Below are 16,930 nucleotides of genomic sequence, written 5' to 3'. Positions count from 1 at the left end.
CGCCTTGGACAGACCCGTCTTTTTTTATTTTGGGGGGGGGAGGAGGAGGGGGGAGTCGATGTCGTTTGTTTGTTTTCCCCTTGACATGGCATATCAGCTGCCTCCACGCCATGGCAACCAGCTGGTAGCAAGACTAAAAGATATGGAATAAACATTATCCCGACCTTGTATTTCTTTCTGAGACAAGGAATGAACTGTTTGCAATATATTTTTAGAAGCAGCGAGCTCGGTGGCTTTCTCTCCCTGGTGCATGGGTTGCATTTTTATGCAGTTGCCCGTGTCTGCTTTAATTCCCCCCCCCCCCCCCCAGCCCTTTCTGCCAAGCAAACAATGTGACACACGAGGTCTGCATAATACCAGCATCTGGATCTCTTTCGATTTGTGAAGGTGGTGCACATACAGCATTACTCAGGGGCAGGCTTAGGAAATCTCGAGTGAGCAAACCGGTCTGAAGCCATTGATTTGTCGCCTTGTCCCTCCTTTCCCTTCCCCTGGACTCCGCTATTCGCCTTTACCGCCTCTGATTTGACAGAATCAAGGTATGATCCTAGGGTGAAAGCTGAAGAAAGTAGTTGTTGCAGCCTTAACCATTGGCTGAAATTGCATTACATCATTTTTCTGGGCTGCCTGAACGCTTTGGTACGAGAGGGAAAGAACTCTGCTCTTTCTCTGGAGGAGCCACATCTGGGTTGGGAACTGGATGAAGAAGTGTGCTCCTTCCTTACTGTTTTCCTTTGGGACTGAGAGTTGGGGGGCTTGCTCCGGGTCTGTTGTCTTCCTCCTTTGAGAGCGATACCCCTCCCCCCCCCCAAACGGATTTAAGGAACCAACAAAAACTAGAAGCTCCAAGTCCAGACCCCAGCGCCGGGCTTGACTTCCTGGAGTTCGGTCTGCGGACTTTACAGAACCTGCAGGGAAATGCACCATGAGCCCTGACAGTGCCACCGGAGAGGGGCCGACGGTCTGGAAGCTCTCTGGTAAGTTCTTGGATCTGTTTGGATGGGTGAGGACCGACGCCAGGAGCCGTATAGAAGGCTCAGGCGGTAGGAGGTAGGGTGTGAATCAGCCAGGGCTGGAGTGTTGCTCCGACTTGGAATACATTTTTTTTTTTTTTTACTTTACCCACGCTTAAAGCTCTTTCTGCTTTTCTCACTACCAGAGAATATTGGTCTCAAGGGTTGTTTCTGCTTCTTTTGTACTCAAGCACCTTCATTCAGGGCTAGTGAGGGGGGAGTCAAGAATGAATAAGCCACCAAAGCTTCTTGGAGCACAGACAAAAAGTTCTTGGGTTCCCTCTCCTAGCTGGAGGGAGGGAGAGATCTGGCCTTTTGGGCAAGGCTCGATCTAGCTGCAAGGAAGGCTTTCTTAAACGTTTCTGCCAGGACAAACCCAACCTTCTAGCGTTTTTCACGTTGCCTAGACCAGATTTTCGTTGGTAAATCTGGATCAGTATTTGCGTTGGAGCAAAACTTTGAGAAACCTGCGCCAGTCTCTGTCGGTTCTCTCTCTTCCCCTTGTATGCCGGCTTTGCGGGTTTGAGCATCCCTTCATTTGCTTAGGCTGCAGCTTTGCTCGTCCCCGCTTCTTAATCCTTTGCAGAGCTCCCCTGAAGCAGCAAGGTGCGCTTTCGTGGATCTGCCTGTTTAGCCCGCACTAAATAACACGCGCTAAAGGAAATAAGGCGGATGAGGCAAAATGACGTCTGCATACAGGAACATAATAGGCATTTTTACATGACTCTATTCAGGTACTCAAGCTATTTCCCCTGTCTGTCCTGGTGGACTCACACTCTAGCTAATGGACCTGAGACAATGGGGGAATTAAGTGACCTGCCCAGGGTCACAGGGAGCAGTGGTGGTGGTGGTGGTGGTGGGGGGGGGGGGGATGGTTTGAGCCCATAATCTCAGGGTGCTGAGGCTGTAGCTTTAATCACCTGTCTCACTCTAGAAATTAAAAGGTAGCAAAAGTGAGTCAAGTATAGGACAATGGAGCCATTGTGACATCACTGATGAGGTGGAATAAGGCATTATGATGTCACAATACCAGCTCTGGTTATCACAGTCTTGCCCAGAGTCACAAGGCAGAAATCAAAATGTAGTAGAAGTGAGCCAAGTCTAGGACAATGGAGCCACTGTGACATCACTGATGAGGTTGGCTCTTATTGGTGGAATGAGGCATTATGATGTCACAATACCAGGCTGAAACTTATCACACTATTTATTTATTCAGTTTTCTATACTGTTCTCCCAGGGGAGCTCAGAACGGTTTACACGACTTGATTCAGGTACTTAAGCAATTTTTCCTGGCTGTCCTGGTGAGCTCACACTCTAATAACCTCCATTATTCCATTTTAGCTCAGGCTAAAAGGAGCTAATCCCCCTCCCCCCCCCCCCCCCACACACTTTACAAAACCATAGTGTGGGTTTTAGGACCAGAGGTAACAGGTCCGACACTCATCGGAATTCTATGAGCATGAGAGTTGTTACCGCCGTGTGATTGGTGCTAAAACCACACTACGATTTTGTTAAAAAAAAAAAAAAAAAAGGGGGTGGGGTAAATAAAAGCCCAAATTCCTTCTAGGCAAGACCTGTTCCCAAGTAAGTTCTAAAAGAATGAAGTTTCAGGATATGCGCTTAATCTGCCTTGGCTACCAGGGGCTCCTTTTACAAAATGGTGGCAAGCACCGTTGTGCATTTGCCACAAGCTATAAACAACAGACTGGAAGATGATTTTTATTCGCTCTTCACAATAAAAATACAAAGAAAAGTCTGACTTCGTAGTTCACGTACGATTGTCCTGACGGACTCTACACAGTCCTTGTTTCGGCGAGACCGCCTTCCTCAGGGGTCCTGATGATGCAGGGCACAAAGATAGAACATAAAAACATAAGAAATGCCTCTGCTGGGTCAGACCCGAGGTCCATCGTGCCCAGCAGTCCGCTCACGCGGTGGCCCAACAGGTCCAGGACCTGTGCAGTAATCTTCTATCTATACCCCTCTATCTCCTTTTCCAGTAGGAATTTGTCCAATCCTTTCTTGAACCCCAGTACCGTACTCTGCCCTATTACGTCCTCTGGAAGTGCATTCCAGGTGTCCACCACACGTTGGGTAAAGAAGAACTTCCTAGCATTTGTTTTGAATCTGTCTCCTATCAACTTTTCCGAATGCCCTCTTGTTCTTTTATTATTAGAAAGTTTGAAGAATCTGTCCCTCTTTACTCTCTCTATGCCCTTCATGATCCTCTAAGTCTCCGCTTCTCCAGGGAAAAGAGACCCAGCTTCTCCAATCTCTCAGAATATGACAGGTTTTCCATCCCTTTTATCAGACGTGTCGCTCTCCTCTGAATCCTCTCGACTAACGCCATATCCTTCTTAAGGTACGGCGACCAATATTGGACGCAGTACTCCAAATGCGGGCGCACCATCGCCCGATACAACGGCAGGATAACTTCTTTCGTTCTGGCTGTAATACCCTTTTTGATCATACCAAGCATTCTATTCGCTCTCTTAGCGGCCGCTGCACACTGTGCCGACGGCTTCATTGTCATGTCCACCATTACCCCCAAGTCCCTTTCCTGCGTACTCTTATTCAATAACATCCCTCCCATTGTATAGTTGTACCTCGAGTTTCTGCTCCCCACATGTAATACTTTACATTTCTCAATGTTGAACTTCATTTGCCATCTCGCCGCCCATTCCTCTAGTTTGTTCAAGTCCCTTTGCAATTCTTCGCAGTCCTCTGTAGTCCGAGCTCCATTAAATAGTTTGGTGTCGTCCGCAAATTTTATTATCTCGCACTTCGTCCCTGTTTCTAGATCATTTATGAAGATATTAAATAGCAGCGGCCCGAGCACCGAGCCCTGCGGGACACCACTCGTGACCCTCCTCCAGTCGGAGTAGTGACCCTTCACTCCTACCCTTTGTTTTCTACCCTCCAACCAGTTTCTGATCCATCTATGTGTGTCTCTTCCACCCCATGGTTCTTCAGTTTCCGGAGTAGACGTTCATGGGGCACCTTGTCAAAGGCTTTTTGGAAATCTAGTTATATGATGTCTATGGGGTCTCCTTTGTCCATCCGTTTGTTGATCCCTTCGAAGAAGTGCAATAAGTTCGTTAGGCACGATCTTCCCTCAAATATGATCAAAACAATGTCTGCGTCTTTGAGCAATTTTACGCGCCCCTCTGCTCGTTTCAAGCCATTTTCAAGTTTCATGCTCATAGACACGTACTTTGCTTTGCTCATATTTCTATCTTTGTGCCCTACATCATCAGGACCCCTGAGGAAGGCGGTCTCGCCGAAACACGGAGCGCGGAGGGTCCGTCAAGGCAACCATACGTGACCTACTAATTCAGGCTTTTATTTGTATTTTTATTCTGAAGAGCGAATAAAAATCATCTTTCTAGTTCAATATTTTTTATTGAGTTTTTTGAAAAAATATAAGAAACAGTTCAAAGTAGAAGATATCAAAAAATAAAACAAAACATTTAGTATAACAAATATTCAGTTACAGTGTGCAATGTAGAATTGAATCATTTTAAAAGATCCAAAGTACTAGGACTGTTCATGAAAAAATAATAAAAGAAAAGATAAGAGGAAAGAGAAATTGAAGGAAGAAAGAAAAAGAATAAAATGAGGAAAAAGATGAAGGTAAAGAAAAAGAAGAGGATGAAGAAGAAGAAGGAGACAGGGGTGTCTATGAAATAGATTGAACATATGAGTCCAGGAATTTCCAGGGTGATTTACATTGTATCAAACTTTTGGAAAGTCGAATTATATTTTTCTTTTCATAAGCATATGATTCAAATTTATGATACATTTATGAAAAATCGTCTTTCAGGATATCCAATCTTGAGAAATTTAAATCTTTTCTAAAAACATTCCTTTTCAAAGATGCCTTTCAAGTGTAAATGTCCTTTTAAGAATTCTAAATTTTTTTTTTTTTATCTTTTATAAGCCCACTCGTATTGGGCTTACTTGTTTTTAATCCCGCCCTTTTGTTTATACCTTTATATCTTACTTTTCTTTAATCATTGCAGTTCTCCCCTTTTTTCCGCTCGTACCCGTTTGTCTAATCTTGTATGTTTATTTTGTTAAAGTTATGTATAATTGTATTATCTGGTTTTTACCCTATTTTAAAATGTATAACCACCTTGAAATATATGATAACGTGGTATATCTAATTTTTAATAAACTTGACATTTGAACTTTGGATTGCTTTTACTGTGGATCATTGGGTCTCCCTTTTTGGGGGTTTGGGTTGCAATTTTTACCGCAAGTTAAACAGACTTACTACAGGACATATGGTAAACTTGGGCGCTAAAATTATTTCTCCTAATTTTCTCTAAGGCGTTGTGGAGAGGTGGAGAGTCTGACGGCGCATCAGGCAGTGCCGCGTGCTCTCCGATTAGCACAGCTAGCCTCTTACTGCCGAAAAGGGCTCTTGGGGTAGCCTTGGTTCATTGGCTGAGCCCCAGTGGCGAGATTAGCGTGTGGCCCATTAATTGAGAAACGGAAATGTCAGCCATTTTCAGGCCGCGGCACAAGTAGCATTAGCAGCAGGGGAAAGACACTTATAAGCTGTGCACCAAGGCCACTTTTGCGAAGGCTTTAGCTAAAAGGACCCCCCCCCCTCCCAGGAAAATATGCAAGCTGAGAATTAAATCTCAAAGATAAGAAAAAGGAATCCCTGAAAAGGTATATACCACAGAAAAATACTATAGTATCAGAGCAATGTACTCAAATTACAAAGTTAGAAATATTGTACATATTTATTCATTTAAAATTAGCAAAAATATCACAAAATTTTCATAAAATAGCACACACAGAACACCATACAAACACTATAAACAAACCAAACAAACCAGACAAGATATAACAACATATAACAGGCACTATCAAGGAAGTGGGAGGAGATGTTAGAAGATCGGTTGCCTGTTATGGCATTTCACCTCTGCTTGTGAAGGCTTTGAAAATGCTCTCTGTCCTCTTGGTTTGAGACTTTTTTGATTATCTAACTCATTATACGGTTTACTGACAGCACGTTTGCACTTCCATCTGCACTTTGTGCTATGGAGGTTGGATTTGAACTCTAATCTGTTTGGGATGTTGGTTTTTTGATTTTTTTCCTTTCTGGATGGCCCACAATCATCTTGCTTGCTTCATTCCTCGTGGACACTGTTCCAGGAAGACATCGAACTCTCAAGCTAAGTGATTTACGAACTTTTGAACACAGCTCTATTTATATATCATTGTATGATTTTTTTGTGTGGCCTTTTCCAGCCTGGTTTGATAGTGCCTGTTATATGTTATTATATCTTGTCTGGTTTGTTTGTAGTGTTTGTATGGTGTTCTGTGTATGCTATTCTATGAAAATTTTGTGATATTTTTGCTAATTTTAAATGAATAAATATGTACAATATTTCTAACTTTGTAATTTGAGTACATTGCTCTGATACTATAGTATTTTTCTGTGGTATATACCTTTCAGGGATTTCTTTTTCTTATCTTTGAGATTTACTTTTGAATCCCGTTGTTTATTGGTTGTAGCTCTCTGTTTTATTTTTTTTAGCTGAGAATGAAAAACATATTTACTTTAAAAAAAATTAGACAGAAATAACTCATTGGACACATAGAAGAGGGCAGTGAGAAACAATCTGTAAATTCTTCATCATCCAGTTACTTCTAGTATGATTTATTTGTCATTACATTGCAACAGACCCAAGATCACGGGAATGCTCACTCAAGTGATTTGAATGGGTCTCTTAAGTATTCCACACCCCACAGGATTGGGACAAGAGTTGAGGATTTCTCCTTAATAAAAATCATGCTAAGGCTTCAGGTTTTACCAGCTCAGTAAACGAACCTCTTAGATTTTGAGCTCTGTAAGGCAGGATTGGTAAAACTGATCTGAACTTAAATGGAAAAACTCTCTTATTTCATCTTTCTGACATCATCAGCCACTGGGAAAACTCCCATCTTATTGGTTAGTGCTGAGCTCACTAGGAAAATGAGCTTCCACTATTTAGGCTGAGATATTCACGTGGGCCTAGTCATAGAGAATGACATGGGACAGAATTTGTCCCCGTCCCCGCGGATAATCACCTCGTGTCACTCTTTAGTGTCTATCTCAACCTCAGTCCTTCTACACCAGCATTCTTCAATGCAAGGTCTGAGGGTCAGTGGCTGGGCCCATTTAAACTCTGATTCTTATGTGAGCCAAGTATAGGGCAGTCAAGCCATTGTGACATCACTGATGAGGTTGGCTCTCATTGGTGGAATAAAGCATTATGACATCACAGTATCAGCTCTAGATACCAGAGACTGTCATTCTTTAGTTTAGTGTCTGTCTCAACTTCAGTCCTTCTACACCAGCATTCTTCAATGCAAGGCTTGAGGGTCAGTGGCTGTGTCCATTCATACTCTGATTCTTATGTGAGCCAAGTATAGGATAATGAACCCATTGTGACATCACTGATGAGGTTGGCTCTTATTGGTGGAATAAAGCATTATGACATCACACTATCAGCTCTGGATACCAGAGACTGACATTCTTTAGTGTCTATCTCAACCTCAGTCCTTCTACACCAGCATTCTTCAATGCAAGGCTTGAGGGTCAGTGGCTGAACCCATTCAGACTCTGATTCTTCCCTCTCTCCTTAAAGAAAGACACGGGGATGGCTTCCTGTAGTTAATTGTGGGATCGTCATTTGACATTCCCTGAGGGTTTTGTCCCCACTTTCTATTTTCTTAGGTTACATTACAGTTTTCTTTATTGGTTCTCTAAAACTGTTTGTAATGTGTGGCTCTTATAACAAAGTAACGATTTCTGATGTCAGCTCCTCGCTAGGAAACCTCTATCACTTAATCTCTCTTAAAATCTCTTGCAATTAGGATATAGAAGGTACTTGAAATGTAAACATGAGGTTCAAGAAAGGGGAAAAAAGTGCACTTTGAACCTGCCACTTTCTCCACATTTCCCATTAACAGCGGGATCTGGAAAGGTCCGCTTGCCACTCATTATTTTCTCCCCCTCCCCTCCCCACTGCCCCACTGTACCCTTAGCAACCCACAATCCCGAAACTTACTCCTAAAATATATCACCACCCAAAACATTTCTTGGAAAAAATGGCCGCAGCTCTGTTTATTGGCAACCATAACATTCTCAAGCTACCAAAATAAGCGTGATACTTATAGCCCCCCCCAACCCTGCCATGTCAGCAAGGGTCTGAGGGGTGGCATGTACCTCCATGCTCCATTTTCCAGGGTCACCTGACCCCAAGGCACAGCTTCCAGCCGGCCCACAGCTCATCCCTGGATGATCCCAGCTACCAGTAGCTCGGGATAACTACCCTCCTGAGCTATTTCATGACCAGCCACTGCTGGCCAACCAGAAAAGGGCGGGAAAAGCCACCTCTGAGGACCAGGTAAGCCCTGAGTCCTCTGAGGTCCCAGCTTATAACCTTCTCCCCCCCAGTGCCCTTCATGGCTGCGGCCCCTACCAATTATTTTAAATCTTTATGGCAGGAAATGCCGCCAGCCAATCACCGCCCTGAGCCCTTCCCCAGAAGGTCTTGACGGGCGACCACGCGGGCCTCCCAGCCCCGTGTTATGATCGCCCAACGAGACCAGCTCTTGGGCATGTATTTCTTTCTCTGTTAAAGCCAAACTCCTCCCCCAGATCGCCTCAAACTCCTCCCTAAGCTTTCTGTCCCTCCCTTGACTCAGACCTACTGCATTGTCAATTTTGCAAAAATTATCAAAAGTTAGAAAAAAATAGCCAAATAAGAGTCCATACATTTTCTCATGCTGCAGAAAAGATAGGAAGGTAGACAAAGGTATGGTAGAGATGTTGCCCGAGGTTCTGAGATCAAACCCCAGTGTTGCTCCTTGTGACCCTGGCAAGTCACTTAATCCTCCAGTGCCCTCCATCCCAATTGTCAAAGTAACAAAAAGGCAGTATAGCAAATGGTTGCTAATTTCTGCAATGCTTCTGTGCATAATTTTTTTTGCAGACTTCACAATTTGACAACCTAAAAATGAAGGTATAAAGCACCTCCTTCCCTGATAATTTAGGACCCGATTCAATGTTTGGCCAAAAAAAGGTGTAAATACTCATATAAGAACATAAGAAGGTGCCTCCGCTGAGACAGACCAGAGGTCCATCCTGCCCAGCGGTCCGCTCCCGCGGCGGCCCATCAGGCCTATTGCCTGAACAGTGGTCCCAGACTAATTTTGTAACTTACCTCTAATCCTATCCCTATAACCTACCTCTACTCCTATCTGTACCCCTCAATCCCTTTGTCCTCCAGGTACCTGTCCAATCCTTCTTTGAAGCCCTCTAGCGTGCTCCTGCTTATCACATCCTCCGGTAGCGCGTTCCATGTATCCACCACCCTTTGGGTGAAAAAGAACTTCCTGGTGTTTGTTCTAAACCTTTCCCCTTTTAATTTCTCTGAGTGCCCCCTTGTACTTGTAGTTGCCCATAATTTGAAAAATCTGTCCCTGTCTACTTTTTCTACACCCTTCATGATCTTGAAGGTTTCTATCATGTCTCCTCTAAGTCTCCGCTTTTCCAGGGAGAAAAGCCCCAGCCTTTTCAGTCTGTCAGTATATGAGAGGTCCTCCATACCCTTTATTAGCTTAGTTGCTCTTCTCTGGACTAATAAAGGGTATGGAGGACCTCTCATATACTGACAGATTGGGATTTTTTTTCTTATAAACCAGCATGTCCCTTGCTCAATGATATAATTATTAACAAGCTACATTTAAAATAAACAGTAGCTACTGTCTATTTTAAGTGTAGCTTATTAATACATATTTTTCGAAAGGACCTTCACATCTAATCTCTTTTTCTCTACCATATGGATCAGCTGCCCTGTTGCTTTTTTGGACCAATGATATCATTTACTGCAACTTCTATAAAATAATTAAAAATCATGCACCAAACCTTGCAGAAAATGCGGTGGGGCCTTGAACCTGGTTCCTTTGAGCTCGCAGCTCCGTTAGAACCAGAGCAAGGGACCTGGTGACATGAGACTTCACTCGCAATGACCCAGGCAATCTCCCCGTCCCCAAACTGCTTAGCTTAGTCAGTGTAGTGCCAGGGTTCGGTGACCAAAGATCAGGGGCTCCTTCTGGAACTCTACAGCTATGAGCCCAAGTTACATTATGAAATGACCGGCGTGCCCTTCCACCCCAGGGACCGTGACCCAGGCTTCTTCAGCATCCTGAATGGAGACGACATAGGGAGTCGAAGACTTGCAAACATCTAACGGCATTCCACAGCTTTGTTACTGAGCCATTGGAGCGTTTGCACTCTCTCATGCTTTCCTCTTATTTACTATTTCCACCATTCAAATTACTTCAATAAAACTTTATTGGTCTGACAAGAAAGAATATATGGGGTACAGAAGAGAAATAAGACAAGTCCTGAGATTTGTGCAGGTTAATTTTGCCGCTGATCATTTACAATTCTGGCCTGGTCAGCATCCCCTGTTTCAAGTTTATTATTTATCTGATATACCCCCCTTTATTTAATAAAAACATATCTGATAAAACAGGGGATTATAAAACAACATTATTACTGGGACACATAGACAATTTTTGCTCTCATTCTGATATATTCCACCCAACTCCACCTACATTGGAGGGTGGGGCTTTTCCCCTCATCGCAAGGCATATGGAGCGATCAATTCAGGATCAACCACAGATTCTTCCAGGGGCTGATCAGTGCGGTATTCGTGCTGATGCTGTAGACGTTGACGGGTTTTCTTCCCACTGCGCTGGGGGATGGGGAGCTCCGAGTGATGGGCAGGCAGTGGTTCTGCGAAGAAGTACGGGTGCAACAAGGTACACTAGGAAGCGCTTGAGCAGGTCCAGGGCTGGAGGAGATGCATCTGGTACAATGTGTTCCAGTGGTATCGGTGGGGGTTCTCCTTGAAGGAGATCTTGTTCTAATCAGGGAGTTCTGTGATTTCCAGCCAGATCTTCTCATTGGGGGTGTCCAGGATCCACACGGCGCAGTTGTTAAATATCATTCTCTCCAGGGCTCGCTATCTGTTATTGAGAAAGACATAGGGGAAGCCACTGCTTTCCCTGGATCGGTAGCATGGATTGTTGCTACTATTTGAGATTCTGGAATCTTGTTGCACTTTAGGATTCCAGAATCTTGCTATTCTTTGGGATTCTGGGTTTTGGCCAGGTACTAGTGGCCTGGATTGGCCGCCATGAGAACAGGCTACTGGGCTTGATGGACCATTGGTGTGACCCAGTAAGACCATTCTTAAGATTCTTTTATACCAAGTCTTAAATTTCATTACGAGCTTGGGAAATGTGCAACTCTAATCTCATTGGATTTTGCACATTTCAGGAAGAACTGCATTTCGGCCTCGCTCTTGCGTTGCACTACGTGTAGAATCTGGCTTTTTGGAGTTTCTGGTTGCTTATTTCCATGTCTAACGAGGTCACTTATTCTGCATTTGGAGAGTTTGTTTTGCACGCAAAATCAAGTTGAAATGTCCTACAAGTGTACTGTGTAGGGTTTTCCCACCCTTTCCCCATTTTCTCTCTTTAGTTTTCCGCTCTCTCTCTCTCTCTCTCTCTCTTCCTTTCTAACCCATTTCTCCTTTTCATCCTCCTTTTCCTGACATTAAATGCTAGATCTTAAGCTGTATGTGTAGCAGAAGCTGACACAAAGATGAAAATGAATCTCATTACTTGGTTACACATTTAGGGAAACTGCTACTAACAGCATACGGCTGAAAGGAGGTGAACACGTGGAAAGATACACAAATCTGTGGCAAATGCTTTCCTTCTGTATCACACAGAAACGGCAAATTATTTTCAAAATAATGAAATTTAAAAGAAAACCCTACTATACTCTCCATGGCCCACTTATTAATATAACATAGTGTTTCTCAACTCGGTCCTGGAGTACCCCCGTGCCAGTCAGGTTTTCAGAATTCCACATTGAATCTGCATAAGCTGGATTTGCATACACTGCCTCCATTATATGCAAATGTATGTCATGCATATTCATTGTGGGTATCTTGAAAACCTGACTGGCAAGGGGGTACTCCAGGACCGAGTTGAGAAACACCGATTAGAACAAATCAAGTGAAAGAGGTCATCCTGTTAACTTCAAAATCCCATTCTCAAGCTTCTCTTTCCTCCTGTTCCCGTCATTTTCACATCTCTCTAAGCTCCCCAAGACTCTTGTTCCCATCAGTTCCTTCAGCCTCTGCAGCTTCTCCTAACTATTTAGCTCAAGTTTCTGGCACCCAGCTTGTCTCAAAACTCCCCTTCAAATAAATGCTCAAATACAGCAGCATCTGACTTGCGACCATAAGCTTTAAGGCACAGGCAAGCAGATGAATCAGTTTTGTCCCAGACTCTTTCAATATCTATTTCTCAGACCTAATGAATCATCTTGCAGAATCTTCAGCTCTTGACTCTTGTATGTGATCATGAAACATCCTGGAGCCTTTCTATAACCTCTTTCACCCATGCATTGGCAAGGTTTCTTCCGAGGCCGCTCTGCCTTTTTTTTTGGTCTCACATATCTCCTATGTTGTGATGGATTATCCTGGAATAATTCTACCGCTTGCCTTTTGTATCTCATCATGGGTTGCCTTGGAGCCTTTTCAGCTCAGTCATGGATGCTGTTGACATTTTGCTAGAGATATTCACGATTGCCTTGCTCGGAGTAGAGTTCTTGTGCTTTTTAACAGAAGGACATTTGTTAAAAAATGACTTCTTAATTGAAATGATCTTCTGAAAATCCCTGGAGAACCTCTAGCTTTTTCATAATTCATTGTACTCTCATTTCGACTTCGTATCCAAAAGCACGGAAAGCAATTTTAAGGTACTTTGTCCAGCTAGTGACAGGATTTTCTGGAGTGCCGAATTTTATAGTAACTTGCCCTGCAAATGAACAGGATTGAAAAGCAAGTTCATTGTGTAACTGGTGATCTCAGGGGATTTGCTAATGCAAAGTTCAGTAGTGTAGAAGCATGGCCCTGTACTCTGCTACCATTGAACACGTGAAGAGCAATTCCATAGATTAGCGCTCAGTGACATTATAGAATCATAGTACGTTTTCCCTATCTGTCCCAGTTGGCTCACAATAAGCTTATATACTGCTGCAACACCTGGGACAATAGAGGGTTCAGTGACTTGCCCAAGGTTACAGGGAGCTGAGACTGTAGCTCTAACCACTAGGCCACTCCTCCCTCCACTATTCAGTAGTCAAATAGGTATGTGCCCTGAACTACACAATTAGATGTCCATAGTAACATAGTAACGTAGTAGATGACGGCAGATAAAGACCCGAATAGTCCATCCAGTCTGCCCAACCTGATTCAATTTAAATTTTTTTAATTTTTTCTTCTTAACTATTTCTGGGCAAGAATCCAAAGCTTTACCTGGTACTGTGCTTGGGTTCCAACTGCCGAAATCTCCGTTAAGACTTACTCCAGCCCATCTACACCCTCCCAGCCACTGAAGCCCTCCCCAGCCCATCCTCCACCAAACGGCCATATACAGACACAGACCGTGCAAGTCTGCCCAGTACTGGCCTAGTTCAATATTTAATCTTATTTTCTGATTCAGATCCTTTGTGCTCATCCCACACTTCTTTGAACTCAGCCACAGTTTTACTCTGCACCACCTCTCTCGGGAGCGCATTCCAGACATCCACCACCCTCTCCGTAAAGTAGAATTTCCTAACATTGCCTTTGAATCAACTGCTAATGACTTGGGGTAACTATTGCCTCCTAATTGTAGGCGTGCTAGCGCCAACTTATGTCAGCATTATATAATGGAATGCTGGTGCCAAGAAGTCATTATAAAGTTGGCATCAGGACCTGTAAATCTTGCCGTCAATTTATAGATAATGCTCCAAGATTGTCACTAAAAAAGAATGGGGATTTGAGCCCAGCACCTTGGGAGGATGGAAGAAGTGCCCTTAACCACTGAGCCACATCAGCTCTGGACCCTGGAAGTGACAGAGTGCAAAAATAAAATGCCAAAGTCCTCCGGTATGAGACCAAAATGAGGGTGTGAAAGTATTAGAAGGGTTTGCGGTAGATTTGAAACCACCTTTCTGAGCATTTATGTTGTGGTTTGGGATGGCCCTAAAGGTGTTCCAGAATCTTGCTACTCTGAGGATTCTGGAATGTTGCTACTATTTAGGTTTGTGCCAGGTACTTGTGACTTGGATTGGCCTCTGCGAAGATGGGATACTGGGCCAGATGGACCATTGGTCTGATCCAGTAAAGCTATTCTTATGTTCTTAAGTATAGGACAGTCAAGCCATTGTGACATCACTGATAAGGCTGGCGCTTAGGCATTGGTGGAATGAGGCATTATGACATCACAATCTCAGCTCTGGAATGTTGCTACTATTTGGGTTTCTGCCAGGTTCTTGTGATTTGGATTGGCCTCCCGGAAGATGGACCATTGGTCTGATCCAGTAAAGCTATTCTTGTGTTCTTAAGTATAGGACAGTCAAGCCATTGTGACATCACTGATAAGGCTGGCGCTTAGGCATTGGTGGAATGAGGCATTATGACATCACAATCTCAGCTCTGGAATGTTGCTACTATTTGGGTTTCTGCCAGGTTCTTGTGATTTGGATTGGCCTCCCGGAAGATGGACCATTGGTCTGATCCAGTAAGGCTATTCTTACGTTCTACTCCTGTATCTTGAGCTGCAGAGAAATTTGCTCAAATTGTATTTTGAGGCTTACTGCACATATTTTAAGTTTTAGATTTGTGGCTTCTGAAGCAGGTGCTCTTCACCAAAACACAGTTTCATGTCAAGCCTATCTGTGAAGCCTACTTGTATTTACATGGTTGCCTCGTGATGAAATATTAGCCTGGCTTGACTTTTTTAGATCAATACATTTTCATGTTTACCCTTATTTGACCTCTGGTGTCCTCTTTTCCTTTTTTTTTTTGTGTGAGTATCATTGGTCCACCGCTGCTTTTTGTTTTGCTTTGTACACACAGAGGCGGCAGCCTAGTCAGAGGGAATCTGAGAACAGGCAGAGGCTGAAGTGCAAACATGGCCCTTGAAGTCAGGATTTACTCACTCGCTTTTGCTGTGTGACCCACTGACAGATGGCTGTTTGCAGTAAATCTGTAGCAGGAACTTTTCGTAGAGGTCAAACCGAGCAAACACAGCTGCAGTCATGGAAAGTGATGACTACTATCATTAGGGAAAGGGATTGGGGCTTGTATATCACCTTTCTTGTAGTTACACAACCACACTCAAAGCAGTTTACATATACTGTAAAGGTGCTTGTTTTGTACCTGGGGCAATGGAAAATGAAGTGACTTGCCTAGAGTCACAAGGAGCAGCGCTTGGATTCAATCCCACAACCTCAGGGTGCCGAGACAGCAACTTCATCACTAAGCGACTCCTCGTTCCATTATTATCGCTACTGTAGATAAACAATACCACAGTACCCCTTCATCCTCTAGACTCATGAACTGTAACACCCATGGACATTTTGGGACTTAAGGGGTGCAACAGTTTAGGAATGCAAAGCAGTGAAGAAAAGATGGGATTTCAGGCAGGATTTGAGCAAATTGATTAAGATCCTTCCAGTCAACCTCCCTTCTGTCACATAGGGTCCTTTAAGGTGTGCTAACCGAGTATGGTCCCAAATCGGAGGGGCAAATTGCCCGTAGACCAGGACTCAGATTGAAGGATTCGGTCCGGAGATGGCCACACCTTTTAGCCTGCAAATGATTGGGGTTTTTTTCATGCCTGAGTTTTGCTGAAGTCAAAATCATGTGCCATCCTTGCATCGTTAAATAAGCTGAGAAATTGTAAGAGAAATTTTGCCATTATATCCTAATTGGCAAGGGAAGCTAGGCAAATGGGAGCTAATTAAAAGTGAGGGGTGTTTTTGGAGCAGTTTTTCTGAAACACATTTCTATATCATTTCAGCCTTGGGCAAAGAGACCTGAATTTTGTCTAACCTTTTCGACCCTTGGGGCATCATGACACTTCTATGGGCAAATCAACGGCCTTTTCATGCTCGATACATATTTTCACCAGACACAGAGACTTTAGCATTTACATGTTATTTTAAAATTTATAACACCTAGTACAGCGGGTTGCTGAGGTGAATTACATAAAGCAGTTTGCCAAGTTCTCAAAATGTTGGCATCAACCCCAGAAGACAGAAAACGCAGAAATAAAAAGGGGGGGGGGGAAAAGAATTGTTTTCGTGGATTTTGAGGACAAACTTATTTTCCTATCTCCCACTCCTCCCCCAAATTACGGGTGAAAAACTTTTTCAAAATTTCTCAAAAACCTGCTAGCATCAGGGCCATTTCGAAGAAGAAAGCTAAAGTTTGAAAACAGACCTTTGTGGAACGCACTTCCAGTAGCAAAAGCAGGCCCGTAACACTGCGTGGAAACCTCAAAACCCAACCGACCAGCTATCAGGGACAGAAAGTGACGGAAACGAGAGCAGACGGGCAGGAAGAGACCCAGAGCTTCATCTTAGGATGAGAGGAAGAGGGAGAGAGGCTAATAAGTGAAGAAACAAAAGGACAGATGCAGAGCTGCAACAAAACAAGAGACGGAGGAAAGACATACTGAAGAAAGAGAGACAACCCTGTTGACCTTGTAACATGTACTGACCACAGCCAGTTTCCCCAGGTATGCTGTTTCCTAAGAACTCACCTCTTTGTTAATATGGTATGCCTCATTTCATACATTATAAATTATTTCTACATATTTGATACACATCAGTTTTGCAAAATGTATTTAGTTTCCACTTTTGTACGTGCCGATGTTAATTGCATTAGTTGACGAGAGTACAGAAGTCATGCCAAGCCTGTGGTAATCACGGCAGTTAACATATTAAATTATTTGAGCAACAGAGGAAAGCAGGGTGGAAAGAGTGCAAGGGAGGG

The 16,930-nt window shown here is 43.5% G+C and overlaps 1 protein-coding gene across 2 annotated transcripts in view; it reads left to right on the top strand.

Moving 5' to 3' along the window:
• The first annotated feature begins 322 nt into the window (after positions 1-322).
• CHRM4 (cholinergic receptor muscarinic 4) overlaps positions 323-16,930 on the top strand; it is a 49,452-nt gene continuing 32,844 nt past the window's right edge. The window contains exon 1 of one of the 2 annotated variants that reach the window (XM_033927882.1): positions 323-539. The gene's annotated coding sequence lies outside the window, so the exon portion shown is untranslated. Of the gene's footprint in view, positions 978-16,930 lie in introns of both variants that reach the window. The other variant, XM_033927881.1, reaches the window with a different exon arrangement.

The sequence above is a fragment of the Geotrypetes seraphini genome, chromosome 19, assembly GCF_902459505.1.
Source record: "Geotrypetes seraphini chromosome 19, aGeoSer1.1, whole genome shotgun sequence".
Lineage (NCBI taxonomy): Eukaryota > Metazoa > Chordata > Amphibia > Gymnophiona > Dermophiidae > Geotrypetes > Geotrypetes seraphini.
This window is presented reverse-complemented; position numbering and strand designations above follow the sequence as displayed.